The sequence below is a fragment of the Bos mutus genome, chromosome X, assembly GCF_027580195.1.
Source record: "Bos mutus isolate GX-2022 chromosome X, NWIPB_WYAK_1.1, whole genome shotgun sequence".
NCBI lineage: Eukaryota > Metazoa > Chordata > Mammalia > Artiodactyla > Bovidae > Bos > Bos mutus.
Genome location: NC_091646.1, coordinates 53,615,563 through 53,642,569, shown reverse-complemented (window position 1 = coordinate 53,642,569; position 27,007 = coordinate 53,615,563).

Below are 27,007 nucleotides of genomic sequence, written 5' to 3'. Positions count from 1 at the left end.
AAGCACAAGCTGGAATCAAGATTTTTGGGAAAAATATCAATAATCTCTAATATGCAGATGACATCACCTTTATGGCAGAAAACGAAGAGCTTCTTGATGAAAGTGAAAGAGGAAAAAGTTTGCTTAAAACTCAACATTCAGAAAAGTAAGATCATGGCATCTGGTCCCATCACTTCATGGCAAATAGATGGGGATACAATGGAAACAGTGAAAGACATTGTTGTTTGGGGCTCCAAAATCACTGCAGTTGGTGACTGCAGCCATGAAATTCAAAGATGCTTGCTCCTTGGAAGAAAAGTTATGACCAACCTAGACAGCATATTCAAAAGCAGAGACATTACTTTGCCAACAAAAGTCCATCTAGTCAAAGCTATGGTTTTTCCATTAGTCATGTAGCTTAGCACTGAAGAATTGATGCTTTTGAAGTGTGATGTTGGAGAAGACTCTTGAGAGTCCCTTGGACTGCAAGGAAATGCAACCAGTGCATCCTAAGTGAAATCAGTCCTGAATATTCATTGGAAGGACTGATGCTGAAGCTGAAACTCCAATACTTTGGCCACCTGATGTGAAGAAGTGACTCATTTGAAGACCGTGATGCTGGGAAAGATTGAAGGGGCCGACAGAGAATGAAATGGATGGATGGCATCACCATCTCAATTGGCATGAGTTTGAGTAAGCTTTGGGAGTTGATGATGGACAGGGAGGCCTGGCATGCTGCAGCCCATGGAGTTGCAAAGAATTGGACACGACTGAGCAACTGAACTGAACTGAACTGAAGCAGTGTCAAGAGGGATAAAGCAGTTTACAAAGCTATAGTTGGAGGGTGGGGGCGGGGATAAAGTGCTAATTGGGAGTATCTAAAAGGCATCATGAAATGACTTGTTAATGAGAAGGATGGTTACTAAAAAGTAGGATAATAAAATTTTATAAAGTGTCATATCAAAATCAAACATCTATAGTTTTTCAATAGTTACACAATTCAAAACTTCATTTTTCTCTGTGTGTTTGAAGGATAACATTCTTTCCAAATGGAATTAAAGGTATGTAATTTTACCAAAAGTATGTACACAGCATCTTCTCTCTCCTGACATTAGGATCTCAGAAAATTTTTGTGGTAGTTGCTGATTTTTAGGATAACAGTTAACTTATATCTTTCCAAATACATCCTTGAAAAGATCTCTTAAGGACACTGTTAGGCAGCCCTGAAGCAGCCTTTTTTACTTGAACTTGGGGACAGAATTGAGACTATCAAATATTTTATTCTCAATTTGTTTTGGCATTATGCTTGATTTTCTATTGTGAGAATATAAGAATATAGAAAATAATCACCATGGAATATAGGTCAGTTTATCACTGTAATACCTCTATTTCACTGCTTTGGCTAGTAAATATTATATTTTAGATTTGGTGACATTTTATTTGTGTATCGCTTCTCCAGAATATATAGTTCATTTTGAAAGATGCCTAGGTTGAAAATTCTTTCATTGATAAGAGATAGTGAACAGTATATTATAGGGTGCAGCTATTCTATAATGTGATCATTGTGGTGAATGTAATAAAGAAGGATTTTGTAAAGCTATTGATATCTAGTTATATTTCATCAGAGCTTACACAGTGTCCATAGAGCTCTGGCACTCATGCTGAAAAGTCAGCCAAAGAGTTACAACTGCCAAGAAAATTAAATCCTTCTGTCTTAGGAAAACACACATGGAGCCCATAGTAGTAGTAGTAGTAGCAGTAGTAGCAGTCTTAGTCGCTCAGTTGTGTCAAACTATGTGACCCAATGAACGGGTAGCCTGCCAGGTTCCTCTGTTCAGGGAATTTTCCAGGCAAGAACACTGGAGTGGGTAGCCATTTCCTAGTTCTGGAGATCTTCCCAACTCAGAGACTGAATTTGAGTCTTCGCATGCATCAGATTCTTTGTCATCTGTGCCACCTGGGAAGCCCATACGTTGCCCATATGGAGCCCATATGTTGGAAAATTGGTCTGAGCTTTGTTTATCATAGTCAATTACATTGCAACACTTAAGTATGGGATTTTGAAGGATTCTGAAGCAACAGAGCCAAGCATTTCTCATAAAATTAATTGATAAATAATATCTTTATGGGAAGAAAGCAATGGCAACCCACTCCAATACTCTTGCCTGGCAAATCCCATGGACGGAGGTGCCTGGTAGGCTGAAGTCCATGGGGTCGCTAGGAGGTGGACACGACTGAGCGGCTTCACTTTCACTTTTCCCTTTCATGCTTTAGAGAAGGAAATGGCAACCCACTCCAGTGTTCTTGCCTGGAGAATCCCAGGGACGGGGGAGCCTGGTGGGCTTCTGCCTCTGTGGTCACACAGACTCTGACACTACTGAAGCGACTTAGCAGCAACAGCAATATCTTTATGGATTTTTTTCTTAAGAAGAAAAACAACTTTTACTTAAGGGTTGGCAAGGGTAGTATTGATAGCAGTGTTATTTTCTCTCTTTCTTGCACTGTGAGTATCAGAAAGGTTTTATTTTTTCCAACATTCAGTTCAGTTCAGTCGCTCAGTTGTGTCCGACTTGGCGACCCCATGGACTGCAGCATGCCAGGCCTTCCTGTCCATCATCAACTCCCCGAGTTTACTCAAACCCATGTCCATTGAGTCGGTGATGCCATCCAACCATCTCATCCTCTGTCGGCCCCTTCTCCTCCCGCATTCAATCTTTCGCAGCATTAGGGTCTTTTCCAATGAGTTAGTTTGTCACATCAGGTGCCCAAAGTACTGGAGTTTCAGCTTCAGCATCAGTCCTTCCAATGAATATTCAGGACTGATTTCCTTTAAGATGGACTGGTTGCATCTCCTTGCAGTCCAAGGGATTCTCAAGAGTCTTCTCCAACACCACAGTTCAAAAGCATCAGTGCTTCGGTGCTCAGCTTTCTTTATAATCCAACTCTCACATCCATACATAACTACTGGAAAAACCATAGCTTTGACTAGATGGATCTTTGTTGGCAAAGTAATGTCTCTGCTTTTGAATATGCTGTCTAGGTTGGTCATAACTTTCCTTCCAAGGAGTAAGCGTCTTTTAATTTCATGGCTGCAATCACCATCTGCAGTGATTTTGGAGCCCCCCAAAAAGTAAAGTCAGCCACTGTTTCCACTATTTCCTCTGTTTCCCCATCTATTTGCCATGAAGTGACGGGACCAGTTGCCTATTGATCTGTAGGAATTCTTTTATTAATATATTCTGCATATTAAGCTCTTTTCCAATATATGTTTTGCATACATTTTTTCTTTTCTGTAGGTTTCTTTTTCATTCTGTTTATTATTTATTTGTTGTGCAGAAGTTTTAAAGTTTGACATAGTTTTATTTTTCTATTTTTGCTTTTGTTACCTGTATTTATGGTGTCATACCCAAGATGTCATTGCCAAGTCCAATTTCATGAAGTTTTTCTGCTATTTTTTTTTTCTAAGAATCTTATAGTTTCAGGTCTTATGTTTCAGTCTAATCCATTTTACTTTATTTGTTGTGTGGTGTAAAATAAGGGTCCATTTTCCTTCTTTGGCATGGAAATCTCCAGTTTTACCAATGCAATTTGTTGGAGAGACAATCCTTTCCTCACTGTATATATAGACTTGTCTATATATACATTTGTCAAAATCATTTGACATGAGGGTTTATTTCTGAGCTCTATGTTCTGTTCCATTGATCTATATGCCTGTCTTTATACCAGTACCATTCTTTTTTTCCTTCCAGTTTTATTAAGATATAATTGATATACAGTACTGTATAAGTTGTATAGCATGATTTGACTTACATATATAGTGAAATGATCACCATGATAAATTTAGCTAACATCCATTGTGTCATAGAAAACTCAAGAAAAAAGGGCTACCCATGTGGTGCTTCTGGTAAAGAACCCACCTGCCAATGCAGCAGACATCAGAGACCTGGGTTCCATTGCTAAATTGGGAAGATCCCCTGGAGAAGGGAATGTCAACCCATTCCAGCATTCTTGCCTGTAGAATCCCATGGACAGAAGAGCCTGACAGGCTACAGTCCATAAGGTTGCACAGAGTTGAACATGACTGAAGCAACTTAGCTTGCATGCACAAAAGAAAAAAATTTCCTTGTGATTTGAACTTAATATTTTCTTTCTCAACAACTTACATGTATATTATACAGCAGTCTTAACTATAGTCATCATGTTTACGTTATATCCCTGGTATTTTATCTTATAACTAGAAGTTTGTACATTTTGTCTACCTTCATCTAGTTTCCCTTTACCCCATTCCACATGTCTGATAACCACAAATCTGATATCTTCTATGAATTCGGTTCTTTTTAAGATTCTACATATAAGTGAGATTACACAGTATTTGTCTTTCTCTATCTTATCTCACTTAGCATAATGCCTTCAAGGTCCATTTATGTTGTTGCAAATGGAAGATTTTCTAATTTTTATGGATGGATAATATTCCATTTGCATCATACTGTTTTGATTACTATAGCTTTCTAATATGTTTTGAAACCGTGAAGTGTAAGATCTCCAAATTTGTTGTAATTTTTCAAACTTGTTTTGGGTATTTGTGGTTCTTTGAGATTTCATATGAATTTTAGGATTTTTTTCTATTTCTACAAAAATGCTATTGGGGTTTTAATAAGGATTGCATTAAATCTGTAGATTGCTCTGTATTGTGTGCACATTGTAATAATATAAAGTCTTCTAATCCATGAATACAATACATCTTTTCAATTATTTCTATCTTTAATTTCTTTCAGCAATGGTTTAATTTTTTCATGTGCAAACTTTTGCCTCCTTGGTTAAATTTATTCAAAAATATTTTATTATTTTTGATGGTATAGTAAATTAGATTATTTTCTTAAATTGCTTTTTGGATCGTTCATTGTAAATAAATACAGCTGATTTTTGAGTATCAATTTTGTATTTTGCATTTTGCTCTATTCATTTATTAGTTTTAACAAATTTTTTTTTCGGGGGGTGAATTTTAGGGTTTTCTACATAAAAGATCATGGTGTCTACAAAAATAGATGTTTTACTTCTTCTTTTGCCATTTGGATGCATTTTATTTCCTTCTCTTGCTTAATTGCTCTGACTATAACTTCTAGTACTAGTTTGAATGAATATGGAAAGAATGTGCAGCCTTGCTTGCCCTTTTCCTGATCTTAGAGGAAAACATTTCATCTTCAACCACTGAGTATGTTGTAAGGTGTGGACTTTTCACATATGGACTTTATTATGTTGAAAGAATTTCCTCTGTACCTAGTTTAGTGAATATTTTTTTTTTAAATCACAAAAAGGTATTAAATTTTGTCAAGTACATTATTTTAATCAATTGAGATGACCATGAGATTTTTATCTTTCGTTCCATTGGTGTGGTGTATTACACTGATTGTTTTTCATATGTTAAAGCATCCTTGCACGCCATGGAAAAATCCCACATGTTCTGTTGTATAATTCTATTAATGTGCTATTGAATTTGGTTTGCTAGTGTTTTCTTTAGGACTTTTGCATCACTATTCACCAGAGATATTGGGTTTGTAGCTTTTTTTTTTCTTTCTTGTTGTATCATTGACTTTGATACCAGAGTAATTGTAACCTCATATAATGAGTTTGGAAGTGTTTCCTCCTTTTCTATTTTTCTGAAGAGTTTGAGAAGGATTGGTGTAAATTCTCCTTTCAATATTTGGTAGAATTCTCAAAGTGAACCACCTGTTTCTGGGCTTTACTTTTTGAGAGGCTTCTCAGTACTGATTCAATCTCTTTACTAGTCTTAACTAGTGTGGTTTAATCATTGTGGTTTAATCCTGGTAACTTGTATATTTCTAGAAATTTATCAATTTCTTCTAAGTTATCTATTTGTTGGCATATGATTGTTCATAATAACCTTTTATAATTCTTTCTATTTCTCTGACATACATTGTAATGACCCCCTGCCCCCCAACATGACTTTTTCGAGTCTTTTTCCTTGGTCTAGCTAACTGTTTTTCAACTTTGTTTGTCTTTGAAAAAAAAAAAAAAACAAAACAAAACTCAGTTTCATTGACTTTTCTCTATGGTTTTTCTGTTCTAACATGTGATCTATGCTGGAGAACATTCCATTTGCACATGAGAAAATATATATTCTGTTGCTGTTGGGTAAAATGATCTATATGTGGCTATTAGATCCAATTGGTCTATAGTCTTTTTTCAGGTTCTGTTTCCTTATTGATATTTCTTTCTGGTTGTTTTATTCTTATGGAAACAATTATTGAAGCCTCCTGCTATCATTGTTTTTCATTCTATTTCTCCCCTCAGTTCTATCAGTGCTTGTTTCATATATTTAGGTGCATATATATTTATAATTGCTATATCTTCCAAGTGAATTGACCCTTTAGCATTATATAATGATTTTTTTATCTTATGACAGTTTCAGCTTAATGCCAGTTTTCTTGGATATAGGTATGGCCACCCCTGTTCTCTTTTGGTTACTATTTGCATGCAATATCTTTTTACATAATTTCACGTTCAGCCTTTGTGTATCCTCATATCTGAAGTGAATTTCTTATAGATAGTAGGTAGTTGCATCTTATTTTTTTAATACATTTAGTTATTCTGTATCTTTAGATTGAGGAACTTAATCCATTTATATTTAAAATTATTCCTTATATGGAAGGAATTACTATTGCATTTTGTTGTTTTCTGTCTTATAGCTATTTGCCTCTATTCTCCTCTTTTGCTGCTTTAATTTGTATTTTGTTGATATTTTGTATGACATGCTTTGATTCCTTTCTCATTTTTCATTCATATATCTTTTTGATAGTTTGTGGCTACTACAGGACTTACGAAAAACTGCTTAAGAACTATAAAAATCTGTTTCAGGCTGATAATGAATTAATTACTGTTGTACTAAAAAGCTCTTTTTCCTTCTCCATCACTTTATGTTATGAATGTCACAAAAAATATCTTCATATATTCTGTATCCATTATAGTAGTTTAATAATTATAGTTATTTTTTATGCTCTTGTATTCTAATTTCTATACCAGGATTAAAAGTAATTTGTGTGCTACCATTACATATAACTGCCTCTTGAGAAATCTGTATACAGGTCAGGAAGCAATAGTTAGAAGAGGACATGGAACAACAGACTGGTTCCAAATCAGGAAAGGAGTACGTCAAGGCTGTATATTGTCACCCTGCTTATTTAACTTATAAGCAGAGTACATCATAAGAAATGCTCGACTGGATGAAGCACAAGCTGGAATCAAGATTGCCAGGAGAAATATCAATAACTTTCAGATATGCAGATGACACCACGCTTATGGAAGAATGCGAAGAAAAACTAAAGAGCGTCTTGATGAAACTGAAAGAGGAGAGTGAAAAAGGTGGCTTAAAACTCATCATTCAGAAAACTAAGATCATGGCATCTGGTCCCAACACTTCATGGCAAATAGATGGGGAAACATTGGAAACAGTGAAAAACTTTATTTTCTTGGGCTCCAAAAATGCAGATGGTGACTGCAGCCATGAAATTCAAAGATGCTTGCTCCTTGGAAAAACAGCTTTGATCAACCTAGACAGCATATTCAAAAGCAGAAACATTACTTTGCCAACAAAGGACCGTCTAGTCAAAGCTATGGTTTTTCCAGTAGTAATGTATGGATGTGAGAGTTGGATTATAAAGAAAGCCGAATGCTGAAGAATTGATGCTTTTGAAGTGTGGTGTTGGAGAAGACTCTTGAGAATCCCTTGGACTGCAAGGAGATCCAACCAGTCCATCCTAAAGGAGATCAGTCCTGAATATTCATTGGAAGTACTGATGCTGAAGCTGAAACTCCAATACTTTGGCTACCTGATGCGAAGAACTGATTCATTATAAAAGACACTGATGCTGGGAAAGATTGAAGATGGGAGGAGAAGGGGCTGACAGAGGATGAGATGGTTGAATGGCATCACTGACTCAATGGACATAAGTTTGAGTAAGCTCTGGGAGTTTGCAATGGACAGGGAGGCCTGGCGTGCTGCAATCCATGGGGTCTCAAGGAGTTGGACACGACTGAGCAACTGAACTAACGGATTACATATAACAGTATCCTGTACTTCTCTATATATACCTTTACCATTTTTTATTTTCATATGCTTTCATGTGGCTATATAGTATGATTTTATTTTAGCTCATAGGATTCCCTTTAGCTTTCCCTATAAGGCAAATCTAGTGGTAATGAACTCAGTCAACTTTTCTTCCTCTGGGGAAGTCTACATTTTCCTTAATTTTTTAAAGAAGAGTTTTGCTGGATATTGTATTCTTGATTAGCAGATTTTTTGTTTTGTTTTCTTTTTTCATTCGGCAGTTTGAATACATCATGTCACTGCCTTCTAGCTTGCAAGGGTTTTGTTGAAAAATTCACTGATTATCTAATTGGAGTTCCCTTGTGTGTAATAAGTTGCTGCTTTTTTTTTTTTTTTTTTTCTTTCAAAATTATTTCTTGGGCTTTTGCAGTTTGATTATAATGTGTCTGGTGTAGGCCTCTTTGAATACATTCAGAGCCAGAAAAGCCAGAAAAGCCATAGTTCATTTCCTTCCTCAGATTTTGGAAAGTTTTCAGCCAATGTTTCTTCAAATAAGCTCTCTGTCCCTTTTTTCTCCTTCTAGAACTCCTATAATGTGAATTTTTTCCACTGGACGGTTTCTTACAAGTCTGTCTTTCTTTAATTTCCTTCTTTTTTTTTTTTTGCCCCTCTGCTTCAATAATTTCAAATGATCTATTCTTTGAGTTTGCTGATTCTTTCTTCTTCAAGTCTTCTGTTGAATCTTCCTAGTAACTTTTAAAATTCAGTTATTGTATCCTCCAGCTCCAGAATTTCTCTTTGGTGCTTATAACAGTCCCTTTCTCTTTGCTGATTTTTTTTTTTGTTGTTGTTGTTGTTGTTGTTGTTCATGTATCATTTTCCTGATTTTTTTTTAGTTGTCTATCTATATTCTTATGTAGATGGTTGGGCCTCTTTAAGACAATTATTCTGTATTCTTTAGATCCTTGTCTCTTTGGGGTTGGTGTCTAGAGATTTATTTTGTTCCTTTTATTGGGCCATGGTTCCCTCTTTCTTCATGTGCCTTGTGACTTTTCTGACTTTATTTGAAAAATAGCCACCCCTCCTAGTCTTTACAGTCTGGCTTCGTACAGAGAAAGACTTTCACCAGTCTTTTTGCCTGTAGATTCTAGGGCCCTCTGAAACCTTTGAGGGGCATGTGGCTTTTCTGGGCTTGTGTGTGTAATTTCACAATTAGATCTGCTGGGGCTTTTTGTTTGTATCCAGGAGCTCATAATCTTTATAGGCAAGAATGTTCAAATGTTTGGAAATAAAAAGAGACCTTGGTTGAAAAGTGAAGCAATTAGTAAAATTGGTAAAAAGATACTTGTATTCTAAGTTGCCCTTATGATTTCTGTGGCTTCAAAATTGATCCATTTCACATTCCTCTCCTTCAAACAGACCTGGCAGGTGAAAAGATCAGTTGCAGCTTTATTGCATGTTTTCTCACCACAGGCTTCCAGCATCCTATCTGATTGGCTCCCTGGTGGTCCCTTTATTGACACAGATTCTCTATTTGCAAACTGCTTTCCATGTTTTTTTTTTTTAACCTGACTTTGCCTCTGATTTTGTTGGGGCAGTTCATATCAGGCTAGACAGTAAGTAATGACAGTCTTTATTCTAAAACATTCTTATCTTTTGACAGCTGTAATCGTTGAGAATATATTAAACAGACTATATATATGGGGGTGTGGTTTGTATGTATCTTCTCAATTGCAAAAAATTGTGGAGTATTTTGACAATGTTGTGGCCATCCCCTAGGGCAGAAAGTGAATGAAGAAAGGAATGAGATTAACATTCTATCATTATGGATTGTGGTGACACAGCACTGAAGATTATGGATTTTGTCAAGTCTGGTAGACCCAGATTCAAATATTGGCTCCAAACTCTGTGTGACCTTGGGCAATTATGAAAACTCTTAAAGGCCTAATTTTCCTCCACCTATTAAAGGGAATAATAAGAGAACCTAGTTCATGTAGTTGTAACATAGAATAAATGGTATTATGCATATATAATAGCATTATAGCATATTGTAAATACTCCATAATAATGAAGTATTATTACCTCATGTAAATCTGTATACTAGTTATTATTGTCCCTATTTTATTCATGAGAAAACTTAGGCTCAGACATAGACAACAATGTCATAAGATATCATGAATATGAAGCTCCAGACCCTTGGTTCCTCATGGAATCATCAAGTAAATAACTCCAGACTAACTAAGACAGCTTTGTGGGAGCTCTGAGACCAGTGAAGGATCTGTGATAACAGAACAAACAATCAAGAAAAAGCCACATGCAAAACAATAGGAAAATTTGTGGCATTTTTGCTAGCCTTTGTCCCACTCCTTCCCCATGTGGCATGATCAGAAGGAAGTGGTTCAATTTTTTGTCTCTCTTTCAGGATGGAAAAAAAGGAACAAAATCTGTTTGCAACATTCTGGCCTGTATGCCTGTGTCTCTATTTCTGCTTTGCAAATAAGTGTATCATAGATGTAGAGAACAAACATTAGGACACCAAGGGGTCCAAGGAGGGTGATATGGATTGGGATATTGAGATTGACATATATACACTACTATCTATAAAATAGATAACTAGTTAGAACCTACTGTGTAGAACAAAGAACTCTACTCAGTGCTCTGTGGTCACCTAAATGGGAAGGAAATCCAAAAAAGTTGGGATATACATATGTGTATAACTGATTCACTTTGCTATGCATCAGAAACTAACATAATTTTATAAAGCAACTATACTCCAATTTTAAAATAAGACATTTTGGGCTGTCTGCAGGCTGCCTGAAGAACTGGTTTATAAATCACTGGACTCCAGGCTCAGACAGGAATAATGGCAGCATAATTTGGATATCTAGTCATAAGCTGCAGAAGGCAGTGACGGGTGCAATGATACAGGAAAATTGTAGGAAGTCTGCACAGCTGTAGACACCTGTCAATATGATATTAGGAACAGAAAAATACAGAAAGCATCTTAGCCCCCAAGAAGAAACAGAGGTGAGATGTTTAAGGAAAATAAATCATTTGAAAGCAGACTTGTACACGGAAAAATTGGAAAAAATGCACACACTGAGGAGGGAAGACACATGGCCAGAAAAGGCATGAGAAGACTTTAAGTCTTCATGCTGGGTTGATTTAATGAATACTTTCTTCCACCCAGAGCCAGCCTGCAAAGACTGGGAAATGAGGTTGTCTTTTCAAATGCTCAATTTTCAACAAACGATCACTATGAATACAAAGAAATAGTCTTCCATGGAATGGCATTCAATGGAAAAAAATTAATCTCTAGAAACTGACTCTAAAGACAACATATGATTTAGACTTATAACCAAAAGGATCAAAACAACTGTTTTAAATACATCCAAATAGCTAAAGGAAAACACAAAGAACTAAAGGAAATCAGGGAAATGATATATGAACAAAATAATATCAACAAAGGGATAAAATTATGAAAAAGAACCAGATAGAAACACTGGAGCTGAAAAATACAAAAATTGAATAGAAAAATTCACTAGAGGGATTCAGACAGAGGAATTAGGCAGAAAAAAGAATCAACCTACTTGATGATAGTTTCATTTGAAATTATCAAGTCTGAAGCACAGAAAGAATGAATAGGGAACAGAGGCTAAAAGATTTATGAGATGCATCAAATGGACCATCACAGACATCCTTGGAGATACCACAGATTTTGTTCCAGGCCACTGCAGCAAAGAAAATGTTAAAGTAAATCACATTAATTTTTTGTTTCCTAGTGTTCTTGCCTGGAGAATCCCAGGGACGGGGGAGCCTGGTGGGCTGCAGTCTATGGGGTCACACAGAGTCAGATACGACTGAAGTGACTTAGCAGCAGCAGCAGCACAGCAGTGGAAATAAAAGTTAGGTTTACACTATACTGTAGTCTATTAAGTATGCTATAGCGTTATGACTATAAAAAACACTGTATGCACTTTAATTAAAAAATAATGCTGTAGGAGAAATGGATAAAGAAGATGTGGTACATATATGCAATGGAATATTACTCAGCCATTAAAAATGAAATAAGCCATTTGCAGCAACATAGATGGGCCTAGAGATGGTTACACTGAGTGAAGAAAGTCAAACAGAGAAGTAGAAACATGAAAGTGAAGTGAAAGTGTTAGTCTCTCAGTCGTGTCCAACTCTTTGCAACCTAATGGATTGTAGCCCATCAAGCTCCTCTGTCCATGGAATTCTCCAGGTAAAAATACTGAAGTGGGAAGCCATTCCCTTCTCCAGGGGATCTTCCAGACCCAGGGATTGAACCCAGTCTCCTGCATTGCAGGCATATTCTTTATTGCTGATCCACCAGGGAAGCCCAGAAATATTGTATGACATCCCTTATATGTGGAATCTAAAAAGAAATGATGCAAATGAACTTACTTACAAAACAGAAAGAGACTCACAGACTTAGAGAACGAACTTATGGTTGCTGGGGTCGGGGGGTGGGGGGAGAGATAGGGAGTTTGGGATGGACATGTACACACTTATATATTTAAAATGGATAACCAACAAAGACCTACTGTATAGCACAGGGAACTTGTTCAATGTTTTGTGGCAGCCTGGATGGGAGAGGAGTTTAGGGGAGAAAGCATACATGTTTATATATGGTTGAGTCCCTTTGCTGTGCACCTGAAACTATCACAACATTGTTAATTGGCTATACCTCAACACAAAATAAAGTAGATAGTCAAAAAAATAGTGCCTAGGAGAAGGCGATGGCACCCCACTCCAGTACTCTTGCCTGGAAAGCCCCATGGATGGAGGAGCCTGGTAGACTGCAGTCCATGGGGTCGAGAAGAATTGGACATGACTGAGCGACTTCACTTTCACTTTTCACCTTCATGCATTGGAGAAGGAAATGGCAACCCATTCCAGTGTTCTTGCCTGGAGAATCCCAGGGATGGGGGAATCTGGTGGGCTGCTGTCTATGGGGTCGCACAGAGTCGGACACGACTGAAGTGACTTAGTAGCAGCAGCAGCAGTCCAATCCCTCCTACTCCCCAGTTCCACTTCCTGCAAACAATTATTTTCAACCTGTTAATATTTTTTTCTGCTCTTTATCTCCATGTGCTCAGTCACTCAGTTGTGTCTGACTCTCTGTGACCCATGGACTGTAGCCCTCCAGGCTCCTCTGTCCGTGAAACTGTCCAGGTAAAGAATACTAGAGTGGGTAGACATTCCCATCTCCAGAGGATCTTCCCAACCCAGGGATCGAATCTGGGTCTCCTGCATTGCAGGCAGATTTTTTTATGATCTGAGACACTAGGGGAGCCCTATGAACTTTTTTGTACAAATTTTTGTGTGGACATATGTTTTCAATTATTTTAGTTATTTAACTAGGAGTGGAACTGCTAAGTCATAATGTAACTATGTTTAACTTTTCGAAGAGCTGCCATGCTTTTCTGCAGAACTCTGCACCATTTTATGTTGCTAGTAGCAGTGTATAAGGGTTCCAGTGTATCTACTTACTTGTTAACCTTTTTCATCATCTGCATTTTTTGTTTTGTCTACCCTAGAGGCTATGATATCTCCTTGTGATTTTGATTTGTGTTTCCCTAACCTCAGATATGCAGATGACACCACCCTTAGGGCAGAAAGTGAAGAGGAACTCAAAAGCCTCTTGATGAAAGTGAAAGTGGAGAGTGAAAAAGTTGGCTTAAAGCTCAACATTCAGAAAACGAAGATCATGGCATCCGGTCCCATCACTTCATGGGAAATAGATGGGGAAACAGAGGAAACAGTGTCAGACTTTATTTTTCTGGGCTCTAAAATCACTGCAGATGGTGACTGCAGCCATGAAATTAAAAGATGCTTACTCCTTGGAAGAAAAGTTATGACCAACCTAGATAGCATATTCAAAAGCAGAGACAGTACTTTGCCAACAAAGGTTCGTCTAGTCAACAAAGGTTCGTCTAATCAAGGCTATGGTTTTTCCTGTGGTCATGTATGGATGTGAGAGTTGGACTGTGAAGAAGGCTGAGCGCCCAAGAATTGATGCTTTTGAAGTGTGGTGTTGGAGAAGACTCTTGAGAGTCCCTTGGACTGCAAGGAGATCCAACCAGTCCATTCTGAAGGAGATCAGCCCTGGGATTTCTTTGGAAGGAATGATGCTAAAGCTGAAACTCCAGTACTTTGGCCACCTCATGCGAAGTGTTGACTCATTGGAAAAGACTCTGATGCTGGGAGGGATTGGGGGCAAGAGGAGAAGGGGACGACAGAGGATGAGATGGCTGGATGGCATCACTGACTCGATGGACGTGAGTCTGAGTGAACTCCGGGAGTTGGTGATGGACAGGGAGGCCTGGCGTGTTGCGATTCATGGGGTCGCAAAGAGTCAGACACGACTGAGTGACTGATCTGATCTGATTTGAATGACAAGTGAGCAGCAGCAGCAATGACTAGTGATGCTGAACATCTTTTCATGTCCTAATTAGCAATTTTTATATATTCCTCAGAGAAATGCCTATTAAAATCCTTTGCCCCTTTTTAATTGGGTTATGTGTCTTTTTTTGTCGGGTTATAAAAATTCTTCATATATATATTCTGTATAAAAGTTCCTACTCTATGACACAGGAAGTATGTTCAATATCTTGTAATAACCTATAATACAAAATAATCTGAAATATATATTTTATATATATATATATATATATACATATATATATATACATATACAACTGAATCCCTTTGCTGAACACCTGAAACTAACACAACATTGTAAATCACTATACTTCAAATTTTTAAATGCTTTTTAAAAATTCTTTCTAACATACATTTTGCAAATATTTTCTCCCATTTAGGAGGTTCTCTTTTCACAAAGAATACAGTTGAATAAAGTTTCCACAAATATTCTTGTTAAACTTATGAAGTCCAATTTATCTATTAATATATTTTCTTTTACTTTCAGTGTTATATTTACAAAGGCTTTGACTAACTGAAGGACATAAAAATTTAGTAGTATATTTTATTCTAAGAGTTTTATAATTTTAACTCATACATTCATGTTTATGATCCACTTGGGGTTATTAATAATTTTGGTGTATGGTTTAAGAAAGGAGTCCAACTTTACTCTTTTGTATGTGGATATGTAGCACCACTTTTAGAAATGATTATCCTTTCCTCCATTGAGTTGTCTTGGCATCCTTGTCAAAAATCAATTGTCCATAAAGGTATAGGTTTATTTCTGGACTCAGTCCATTGATCTATCCTTATTCCAGTAATGCACTGTTTTGATCAGTGTAGCTTTGTAGCATGTTCTGAAATCAGAAGTGTGAGTCCTCTAACTTTATTCTTTTTCAAGATTGTTTTATCTATACTGCATCCATGACATTTTCATATAAAATTTAGGAACAAATTGTCAATTTCTGATAAAAGGAAGTTATAATTTTTATATAAATCACATTGAATCTGCAAATTTGGGAAGCATTGTCATCTGAAAAATATTGTCTTCTGCCATGTGAACACAGGATATCTGTCTGTTTAATTAGATCTTTAAATTCTTTCAAAATACACTTTTTCAAAGTACAAGATTTGCACATTTTTGTTAAGTTTATTCTAAGGTATTCTTTTTATATTATTTTAAATAAAATTTTTCTTGATTTTATTTATTTTTTTTTTTGGTCTTGCTTTATTTGTAACAATTTTATTTTTGTGCCAAAGAGAGCTTCTAGAACTGAATATCTCTACTAATGAAAAGAAAACAATCATGTGTTAAATAAGTAAGGATAAAAAATAAGGAAAGAAGATCTAGGGTTTTTTTTTCAGTTCAGGAGCTTATACTTTATTGAAACTTGAGTGAATGATGAAATATAAGGCTCATGAGATGTTTTTCTCTGTTGTATCACATCATGAAATATGAAGAGTGAGTACAAGGACAGATGGAGATGGATTTTTATTATGGAGATCCTGCTTAACTGGGTTGATTTTGAATAAGATCTTTAAAGGATAGAAATGTGTGAGCAAAGTGAGATGACAAGGCATAATGGATTAAAAGGGACTCTACGAGGAAAAACATAGTTAAGAGAGTAAATTACTGGTATGTTTGGGCAACAGCTTCTTGAGTTGGGTGGCTGGGATTGGTAGGGCAGATCAATTTTAGATAAAATTGAGAGTGTATACAGGGACCATTTTATAGACTACCAAGAAACAAGGCCTTTTTAAGTGCTAGACATCCTTAAGGGTTTATGAGGAAAGGTATGATATGAGCAGGTTTCTATTTTAGAAGTATACTTATGATAGCATATAGGGAAGAACTGGTAGCAGGAAGCCAGATAGGGCTCTAATGTAATATTCTATATGTAAGATAACATGATCTTGAACTTAAACTATGAGAGAATAAAGGATAATGCTAGGAAAATTTACATAGAAAAGGTATATGGAAAAAAAGGATCCCCATGGTGAGGTATAGACATACTGAATAGCCTTAATTAGACCAATAGAGGTAAAACAAGAAGAGTGGAGAATCACAGGAATACAACGGAAGAGAGAGCATCAAGAATTAATATGTAAAATATATAAACAGTTCATAGAACCCAACATCAAAACAAACAATCTGATTAAAAAATGAGCAGAAGACCTCGATAGATATTTTTCCTAAGAAGACATACAGACGGCCAATAGGCACATGAAAAGATGCTCAACACTGTTAATCATCAGAGAAATGCAAATAAAAACCACAATAGAATATTACCTCACACCTTTCAGAATGGGTGTCACTAAAAAGATTAAAAAAAAAAAAAAAGTAAATGTTGGTGAGGATGTGGAGAAAAGGGCACTCTTGTAAGCAGAAATGTAAATTGGTACTGTTACTATGGAAAACAATGTGGAGGTTTCTGGAAAAAAAAAAAAAAAAAAAACCTAAAAATAGAACTACTATGTGACCTAAGCATTCCACTTCTGTATATTTATCTGAAAAAATAATGAAAATACTGATTTGAAAAGATACATGCACTCCAGTGTTCACAGCAGCATTATTTTCAATTGCCAAGATATGGAAGCAACTGAAGTGTCCACTGATGAATGATAAAAACATGTGGTATATATCCCAGATGGCTCAGACAGTAAAGAATCTGCCTGCAATGTGGGTTCAATCCCTGGGTCAGGAAAATCCCTTGGAGAAGAGGATTGCTAGCCACTCCTGGACAGAGAAGCCTGGTGGGCTATAGTCCATAGGGTTGCAAAGAGTTGGATATGACTGAGTGACTAACACTTCCACTTTCACATGCATACACACACACAGAATGGGACAGCATTTTTGCCATGGACAGAGAAGCCTGGTGGGCTATAGTCCATAGGATTGCAAAGAGTTGGGTATGACTGAGTGACTAACACTTTCACTTTCACACGCATACACACACACAGAATGGGGCACTACTCAGCCATTAAAGAATACAATAAAGACTCAGCATGGCCAAAAAAAAAAAAAAAGAATGAAATTCTGTCATCTGCAGCAACATGGATGGACTAGGAGGATATGCTAAAAGAAAGGCAAATACTGTATAGCACTTACAAGTGGAATCTAAAAAAAATGAAAATGAAAGTGAAGTCGCTCAGTTATGTCCAACTCTTTGCAACCCCATGGACTGTAGCCTACTAGGCTCTGAGGAGTCTCTCAGTCCATGGAATTTTCCAGGCAAGAGTACTGGAGTGGGTTGCCATTTCCTTCTCCAGGGGATCTTCCCAACTCAGGGATCAAACCCCGGTCTCCCGCACTGCAAGCAGACGCTTTACCATCTGAGCCAATATAACAAAAAAGAAACAGACTAAGATATAGATGACATACTAGTGGTTATCAGTGGGGAGAAGAAGGAAGAGGGGAAATATAGGAGTAGGAGATTAAGGGATGCAAACTACTATGGACAAAAATATGCTATAAGGATACATAGTATGACACAAGGAATATAGCCAAAATTTTATAATGACTATAAATGGAATATAGCTTTTAAATATTGTGAACTGTGTTGTATACCTGAAACTTATATAATAGTGTACATAAACTATACCTCAATTAAAAAAAAAAGAATGAAAATGGTCATCAATGTCAACATAAGGACCAAGGCAATGCTATCAAATTTGGGGATTTGAAAGTCAAAAGTGACTTTTAAACCACTATTTCAATGAAGCACTAAGGGGTAATCAAAGAAGAAGTCTAAACATATATGTAAAAACATTTTAAAAACTCACTTATCATAAAGAATCTACCTGCAATGCAGAAGACCTGGGTTCGAATCCCCTGGAGAAGGGAATGACTATGAACTCCAGTATTCTTGCCTGGAAAATTCCACGGGCAGAGGAGCCTGGCAGGCTACAGGCTCATGTCACGGAGACATGACTGAGTGACTCACATTTTCACTCTCACTATCCTATGTCTTGTGTTTGTAGAACCTTCATACTAATGTAGATAATGTCAAACTGTTACTAGAGAGATAATTACAATGTAAATAACCTGCCTTCAAAAAGAATTTTATTAGATTTGATGAGGGATTTATTGTCTTTTAATTATACAAGAGCTGATTTACAGAGAAGCATAGCTGAAGCACATTCAGCATAGCAGAATTAGACACTATTGCTTTTTAATTATGTCAAAGCTTCTTAAGTAGTGAAGGCAAATGCAGACAAAAAGCTCCGAGGAAGGTACAGAGTGCTAAGGAACAGTGTCTTCATTCTTAGTAATGTCAATACTAGTTGGATGACTCTATTATCCTATTTCTGCATAGAACAACTGAAAACCTAAATATGTGAAGATAAGCTATATTTCCAGTGTCAAGTTAAAGCTGTATATGGGCCCAAGCCCAGTCATATATTGTTTCTACATTGCCCTTCTGACTCAGTAGGACCATGTGAAGCAGGCAGTACTCCCCTAAGCATACTGATAACACCTCAGTTTCTGTCTTGCTACCACTGTTGAGTATTTAATCACAGCTCCTACATACAGTTTCTTTTCTCAAACAAGAGAAACTGTCAAATAGTTGAAGGACTGAATGTATTTGCAGGCTGGTCAAAGGACTTCACATGTTCAGGGTAAAGGAACTCCTGAAAATAGTGATAAAACAGAAATCTCAGGCTTTGTTTGAGAGAATGCTACCTGCTTAGTATTGATATTATAACTATTTTTATAAAGAATGTTTGTAACTTTTCCTATTCTTTAGGATGGAAGTGAAAAAAGAGTATAAATAATCCTTCACCTGGTCCTTCTATAGACTCTAGAATATACTTGTAAGTCCTCTTAGGGATGAGGATTAAGGTACGGCTATGACCTAAGAACAAGGTAAACATAAGAGACCCATAAAAGGATTCTTTACTAAGAACTTTGCTATCATTAGAACCACTTGAACTCAGGCAAGAATTGATTTACCATTCATTTCAGGATGGTATCAGGGCATGAAATGATTTTACATACAGTTCATGTTGCTCTATCAAAAGAGTCACTGTCAGCTTCCAGTTAAACATGGCAGAATAAATATGCATTAAGCTCTGCTCCCTTCTTAACTCCACTAACAGGGTAAAAAGACATAAATCCACAGGAAAAAGGAAACAACGAGTAGCTGAAATGTTAACACAATTTTGGAAGCTGTATACCAGATAAGCAAATGGGAAGTCATGGCAGAGGGGGAGAAAACTGAGAATTGTGAAGAAAAAAGGTAATTATAGCACCCTGCATCTCTCAGCTGTTCATAGTAGTTACTTATTCCTCAGTTCAGTTCAGCTGCTCAGTCGTGTCCGATTCTTTGCAACCCCATGAATCGCAGTATGCCGGGCCTCCCTGTCCATCACCATCTCCCAGAGTTCACTCAGACTCACGTCCATCTAGTGTGATGCCATCCAGCCATCTCATTCTCTGTCATCCAATTCTCCTCCTGTCCCAAATCCCTCCCAGCATCAGAGTCTTTTCCAATGAGTCAACTCTTTGCATGAGGTGGCCAAAGTACCGGAGTTTCAGCTTTAGCATCATTCCTTCCAAAGAAATCCCAGGGCTGATCTCCTTCAGAATAGACTGGTTGGATCTCCTTGTAGTTCAAGGGACTCTCAAGAGTCTTCTCCAAACCACGCTTCAAAAGCATCAATTCTTCGGTGCTCAGCTTTCTTCACAGTCCAACTCTCACATCCATACATGGCTACTGGAAAAGCCATAGCTTTGACTAGACAGACTTTTGTTGGCAAAGTAACGTCTCTGCTTTTGAATATGCTGTCTCAGTTGGTCATAGCTTTTCTTCCAAGGAGCAAGCATCTTTTAATTTCATGCTGCAGTCACCATCTGCAGTGATTTGGGAACCCCAAAAAATAAAGTCTCTCACTGTTTCCATTGTTTCCCCATCTATTTGCCATGAAGTGATGGGACCGGATGTCATGATCTTAGTTTTCTGAATGTTGAGGTTTAAGCCAACTTTTCACTGTCTTCTTTCACTTTCATCAAAAGACTCTTTAGTTCTTCACTTTCTGCCATAAGGGTGGTGTCATCTGCATATCTGAAATTATTGATATTTCTCCTGGCAATCTTGATTCCAGCTTGTGGTTCATCCACTCCAGCATTTCTCATCATGTACTCTGCATATAAGTTAAATAAGCAGGGTGACAGTACACAGTCTTGACATACTCCTTTCCCAACTTGGAACCTGTCTGTAGTTCCATGTCAGTTCTAACTGTTGTTTCTTGACCTGCATACAGATTTCTCAGGAGGCAGGTCAGGTGGTCTGGGATGCCCATCTCTTTCAGAATTTTCCACAGTTTGCTATGATCCACACAGTCAAAGGCTCTGGTGTAGTCAATAAAGCAGAAGTAAATGTTTTTCTGGACCTCTCTTGCTTTTTCAATGTTCCAGTGGATGTTGGCAAGTTGATCTCTGGTTCCTCTGCCTTTTCTAAATCCAGCTTGAACATCTGGGAGTTCATGGTTCATGTACTGTTGAAGCATGGCCTGGAGAATTTTGAGCATTACTTTGCTAGCCTGTGAGATGAGCGCAATTGTGCAGTAGTTTGAGCATTCTTTGGCATTGCCTTTCTTTGGGATTGGAATGAAAACTGACCTTTTCCAGTCCTGTGGCCACTGCTGAGTTTTCCAGATTTGTGGCATACTGAGTGCAGCACTATCACAGCATCATCATTTTTCTATAGTTTTTCTGTGTACTCTTTCCACCTCTTCTTCATATCTTCTGCTTCTGTTCAGTCCATACCGTTTCTGTCCTTTATTGTGCTCATCTTTGCATGAAATGTTCCCTTGGTATCGCTAATTATCTTGAAGAGATCTTTAGTCTTTCCCATTCTATTGTTTTCCTGTATTTCCATACAGTCAGCAAAAACAAGACCAGAAACTGACTGTGGCTCAGATCATGAACTCCTTATTGCAAAATTCAGACTTAAATTGAACTATTTCCATATAGTCAGCAAAAACAAGACAAGGAACTGACTGTGGCTCAGATCATGAACTCCTTATTGCAAAATTCAGACTTAAATTGAAGAAAGCAGGGAGAACTACTAGACCATTCAGATATGACCTAAAACAAATCCCTTACGATTATACAGTGGAAGTGACAAATAGTTTCAAGGGATTAGATCTTATAGACAAAGTACCTGAAGAACTATGGATGGAGATTCATGACACTGTACAGGAGGCAGTGATCACAACTATCCCCAAGAAAAAGAAATGCAAAAAGGTAAAACGGTTGTCTGAGGAGGCCTTACAAATAGCTGAGAAAAAAAGGCAAAGGATAAAAGGAAAGATATACCCATTTGAATGCAGAGTTCCAAAGAATAGCAAGGAAAGATAAGAAAGCCTTCCTCAGTGAACAGTGAAAATAAATAGAGGAAAACAATAGAATGCGAAAGACTAGAGCTCTCTTCAAGAAAATTAGAGATACCAAGGGAACATTTCATGCAAAGATGGGCACAGTAAAGGACAGAAATGGTATGGACCAAACATAAGCAGAAGATATTAAGAAGAGGTGGCAAGAATACACAGAAGAAGTATACAAAAATATCACCATGATGCCGATAACCACAATAGTGTATGATCACTCACCTAGAGCCAGACATCCTAGAATGGGAAGTCAAGTGGGCCATAGGAAGCAGCACTACAAACAAAGCTAGTGGAGGTGATGGAATTCCAGTTGAGCTATTTCAAATCCTAAAAGATGATGCTGTGAAAGTGCTGCACTCAATATGCCAGAAAATTTGGAAAGCTCAGCAGTGGCCACAGGACTGGAAAAGGTCAGTTTTCATTCCAATCCCAAAGAAAGGCAATGCCAAAGAATGCTCAAACTACTGCACAATTGCGCTCATCTCACAGGCTAGCAAAGTAATGCTCAAAATTCTCCAGGCCATGCTTCAACAGTACATGAACCATGAACTCCCAGATGTTCAAGCTGGATTTAGAAAAGGCAGAGGAACCAGAGATCAACTTGCCAACATCCACTGGAACATTGAAAAAGCAAGAGAGGTCCAGAAAAACATTTACTTCTGCTTTATTGACTACACCAGAGCCTTTGACTGTGTGGATCATAGCAAACTGTGGAAAATTCTGAAAGAGATGGGCATCCCAGACCACCTGACCTGCCTCCTGAGAAATCTGTATGCAGGTCAAGAAACAACAGTTAGAACTGACATGGAACTACAGACAGGTTCCAAGTTGGGAAAGGAGTATGTCAAGACTGTGTACTGTCACCCTGCTTATTTAACTTATATGCAGAGTACATGATGAGAAATGCTGGAGTGGATGAACCACAAGCTGGAATCAAGATTGCCAGGAGAAATATCAATAATTTCAGATATGCAGATGACACCACCCTTATGGCAGAAAGTGAAGAACTAAAGAGTCTTTTGATGAAAGTGAAAGAAGACAGTGAAAAGTTGGTTTAAACCTCAACATTCAGAAAACTAAGATCATGGCATCTGGTCCATCACTTCATGGCAAATAGATGGGGAAACAATGGAAACAGTGAGAGACTTTATTTTTTGGGGTTCCCAAATCACTGCAGATGGTGACTGCAGCATGAAATTAAAAGATGCTTGCTCCTTGGAAGAAAAGCTATGACCAACTGAGACAGCATATTCAAAAGCAGAGACGTTACTTTGCCAACAAAGGTCCATCTAGTCAAAGCTATGGCTTTTCCAGTAGTCATGTATGGATGTTAGAGTTGGACTGCAAAGAAAGCTGAGCACCGAAGAATTGATGCTTTTGAAGTGTGGTTTAGAGAAGACTCGAGAGTCCCTTGAACTACAAGGAGATCGAGCCAGTCCATCCTAAAGGAAATCAGTCCTGAACATTCATTGGATGGACTGATGCTGAAGCTGAAACTCCAATACTTTGGCTACCTGATGTGAAGAACTGATGTATTATAAAAGACCCTGATGCTGGGAAAGATTGAAGGCGGGAGGAGGAGGGGCCGACAGAATATGAGCTGGTTGGAAAGCATCACGGACTCAATGGATATGAGTTTGAGTAAACTCCAGGAGGTGGTGATGGACAGAGAGCTGTGCATGCTGCAGTCCATGGGCTTACAAAGATTCTGACACGACTGAGGAACTGAACTGAACTGAACTTAAGTATATTTTTTAAAACCAGGAAAAAGGGACACAGAGAGTGCCTTGTATAAGGTCAGATAGTGATATAGCTGGTCTTTGAATCCAGGCAGTGGGTACCTGAAGCCATGCTCTTCATTATTTTGCTTTTCTTTCTCATGGATCATCATCCTAAGCTTGTGATATCTAACTGCTTGCGAAAATGTCTTAGGACTCAAAGGACTTGAAGAAGGAGAAGAATGTTAATTACAGTTTGTTTAGAGAAATTCCTCAAACTATATTTGTTCCTCCTTTTCTCTTTCATGTCCCCAAATTTCATTCCAGCTGAAACAAATAAGCAAATATACAAACAAACAAAAATCAAAAAATCATCAGTCTCAGGTAATAGAATCTTATTGACAAATTGAAACAGAATAATTACTTGGGATGCAGTTTGTATCATTTATGCTGTGGTCTTAGAAAAACAAAAATCCAGGCCACATTTGTGTCAAAGGGATTTCAAAAACTGAAATGGAATTCTTAGAACATAAGGAAATCTTGACCACTAAAGATTAGAAGAATCTTCTATAATTAGAAGGAGTATACTTTGGGCTTTCCCTGGTAGCTCGGATGGTAAAGAACCTGCCTGCAATGTGGGAGACCGGGATTCGATCGGGTGGGGAGGGTCCCCTGGAGAAGAGAGTGGCTACCCACTCCGTTATTCTTGTCTGGAGAATTCCATGGACAGAGGAGCCTGGCGGGCTACATACTGTGGGATCTCTGAGTCGGTAATGACTGAGTGACTAACACACATGCTTTGGGTAGTGAGTGAAGTCAGTCGTGTCCGACTCTTTGTGACCCCATGGACTGTAGCCTACTAGGCTCCTCCGTCCATGGGATTTTCCTGGCAAGCGTACTGGAGTTTGTTCCCATGTCCTTCTCCACGATATCTTTCCAACCCAGGGATCGAACCCAGGTCTCCTGCATTGCAGGCAGACACTTTACCGTCTGAGACACAGGAAAGCTCCGTATCTCATCCCAAATGACTTTCCCCACATATTAACTTGCCTGAGGTCACGTTTTTAGTCATCATCCCTTTGGAAAAAAACAGTACTATTTCCAGACATTAAACAAGTACTATTTTAGCATCTTAAAGTATGTGAAACTATTAGATGACTCGACTCTCTTTTCTGAGAAAAATGCTCGCTCAGAGGCAATGGCTGTTGTTATGGTGTCAGGTGAAAGATAATGGTGTAACTTTATTTTTTAATATTTATTTATTTATTTGGCTTTTCTGGGTCTTAGGTGTGGCATGCAAACTCTTAGTTGTATCATATCTGGTTCCCTGACCAGAGACTGAACCCAGGACCCCCCGCATTACGAGCATGGAGTCTTAGTCACTGGACCACCAGGGAAGTCCCTGATAGTGTAATTTTAAATCTTGAACATTTTGTCTGTTTTCAAGTCCTTCCTAGAGTTTATTTATATTACAAAACATCACGGAGTCATCAAACAGTAGCGTACATTTCTCTCATAAAGTTCTATAAAGGATTTATTTATTCATTATACATTTAACGTCTTTGCAGCATTGTTTGTAGTAATAGCAAAACAATCTATGCCTTCAAAAAAGAACTGGTTAGATAAATTTTGGTATGTACACAAAGCAGTTGTAAAAGAGAACGATAAACTCTTCATGTACTAAAAACTGAACAACTGCCAACATACCTTAAAATAGGAGAAAGGAATATGTAGTATTGTGTTAATTGTATGTCATTTTATTGTAAGAAAGAGGTGAAATGAGACTATGTATTCATGTTTTCTTCTGTTTGAATAAAGAATCAACTTGGAAGTAAATAAGCAAGGGATAGGGGCAGCAGGGGGAAATGACTAAACTGGGGCATGGTAGGAGACCAACTTCTCAAATTATTTTGAACATCATGAGTCACTTATTAAAAAATTTAATAAGTGAAAATCCTACCTAAGAATAGAATTCCTGCAAACAAAGCAGTATGGTCTGCGGGCAAGTGTCCTCTACTTAGAATTGTAATATCTATGAGAATATAAATTATAATTGTAATATCTATGAGAATATATATACTGAGTGACTTCACTTTGACTTTTCACTTTCATGCATTGGAGAAGGAAATGGCAACCCACTCCAGTATTCTTGCCTGGAGAACCGCAGGGACAGGGGAGCCTGGTGGGCTACTGTCTATGGGGTTGCACAGAGTCGGATACGACTGAAGCGACTTAGCAGCAGCATGAGAATATAAAATAATTTAAAAGTTACTGAAATGTGCTGTCATAGAGTTGTGTCGAATGTGGAGTCTGAAGACTAACTGCCAGGGACAAAATCCTGGCTGTCCAGTTGGATGATGTATGTAAAAAACACTTGGCACAAGGTGAATGCTCATTATAAAATGAAAATTTATATTTTAAAAAGAACTATAAAGATATTTTATATCCTATTGTAAGAACAATCAGAATAATCATTTTGGAAAGGGTGAACTTAAGTGCGTGCAATATAATTTAAATTTCAAAAGTGATTGGCATACATGGAACTAATGCTGGGTTCAGAAGCTATTAATAGCTGACATTGTGATTTCTACCTGAGTCCCCACTTGAACTCTAGTTTAATGCCTTTTCCTACAACCATCCAAGTTGCCAAATTGTTATCTGCAAACTGACAAACCATTTCTGGGGAGAACTATTTCCATGGTGTCATGTTTGTCAACTTACAGTCCTACCTTATTATAGCCTAAATGAATCTTATGTTTCATGGTGATTGGGGTCTCTATAGCACCTGTGCTGACAACAGCTAATAAGATGAGTACTTGATTAAAAACATAAAGGTTATATGAAAACTCTGTGCTATATTTCCAAATTTTCTATAAATCTAAAATTATTTTGAAATCAAAAGTTAATATATATAGGTTCACAAAATAGGGATATACAAATACTACAAATGCTATATCCCTATTTTGTGAAGCTATGAAGAACCTAGAGAGTGTATTAAAAAGCAGAGACATCACTTGCTGACAAAAGTCTGTATAGTCAAAGCTATGGTTTTTCCAGTAGTCATGTATGGATGTGAGAGTTGGACTATGAAGAAGGCTGAGCACTGAAGAATTGATGCTTTTGAATTATGGTGTTGGAGAAGACTCTTGAGAGTCCCTTGGACAGCAAAGAGATCCAACCAGTCCATCCTAAAGGAAATCAGTCCTGAATATTCATTGGAAGGACTTTAGCTGAAGCTCCAATACTTTGGCTGCCTGATGTGAAAAGCCAACTCATTAGAAAAGACCCTGATGCAGGGAAAGATTGAGGGCAGAGGACAAGGTGAGGCAGAGGATGAGATGGTTGAATGGCATCACTGAGTCAATGTACATGAGTTTGAGAAAACTCTGGGAGCTAGTGAAGGACA